At 41.8% G+C, this 1,143-nt stretch overlaps 1 pseudogene; it reads right to left on the reverse strand.

Annotated features, from left to right (window-relative positions):
* Positions 1-662: 662 nt before the first annotated feature.
* On the reverse strand, positions 663-802 carry LOC148345730 (U2 spliceosomal RNA; annotated as a pseudogene).
* Positions 803-1,143: the final 341 nt, after the last annotated feature.

The following is a 1,143-nucleotide window of genomic DNA, read 5'->3' on the forward strand; positions in this document are numbered from 1 at the left end:
GGGGGTTGGGGGTTAGGGGGTGGATTTTTTAAGGGTTATTGTTGTATCTTCTTTATTCATTATCCATCATCGGCAAGTTCATAATACGCTACAAAGTCTAGGAGCCGGGACACTTACTCTCAGCCAAAAGGCCAAGCTAAGGTCCTAGCCCCAAAGCCGTGCTGCGATCATTGCGAATTCACCGATCCCGGAGGTACTACAATACCAGGCCAGTGATCGTATACAAGATCAGAACCACAACTGACCAGGGGGGGGGGAATTTTTTAAGGGTTATTGTTCTATCTTCTTTATTCATTATCCATTATCCGTTATCGGTCAGTTCATAATACGCTACAAAGCCTAGGAGCCGGGACTCTTACTCTCAGCCAAAAGGCCAAGGTAAGGTCCTAGCCTTAAAGCCTTGCTGCGATCATTGCGAATGCACCGTTACTGGAGGTACTGCAATACCGGGCCGATGCGTGGAGTGGACAAAGCATGACCGTCTCCTCCCAGTTATATCAGAACCACAGGAGGGGATTTTTAAGGGTTATTGTTCTATATTCGTTATTCATTATCCATTATCGGTCAGTTCATAATGCGCTACAAAGCCTAGGAGCCGGGACACTTACTCTCAGCCAAAAGGCCAAGCTAAGGTCCTAGCCTTAAAGCCTTGCTGCGATCATTGCGAATGCACCGTTCCCGGAGGTACTGCAATACCGGGCCGATGCGTGGAGTGGACAGAGCAAGCTCTTATTCCATCTCCGGATTGCAAAAATCAAAGATCATGGCTCTTCATAGATTGTTCACAAATCTTGAACACGATTGTAACTGCATAGTTGGTTACAGGAGGGGGGGGGTTTAAGGGTTATTGTTCTATCTTCGTTATTCATTATCCATTTTTTTGGGTTTAAACAATTTTATTGACACTATTAACAACAAATAAACAATGTGAGGTTTGAACAATTTTTCTCGATAATTTTAGCAGCAATTAGGCATATTCACAATTTCGTTATATCTGACAATATGACATTTTAACAATTTTTTCAACATTTTTAACAGCAATTAATGGTTTGAACAAATTCATTGACACTAATAACAGAAAACAATCTTGTCAATCTCAACAGCAATCAAGCACATTCACAATATTATATTTCAATATGACGT

Source organism: Urocampus carinirostris, unplaced genomic scaffold, assembly GCF_059441175.1.
Source record: "Urocampus carinirostris isolate Australia breed hairy pipefish unplaced genomic scaffold, RoL_Ucar_1.0 HiC_scaffold_27, whole genome shotgun sequence".
Taxonomy (NCBI): Eukaryota; Metazoa; Chordata; class Actinopteri; order Syngnathiformes; family Syngnathidae; genus Urocampus; species Urocampus carinirostris.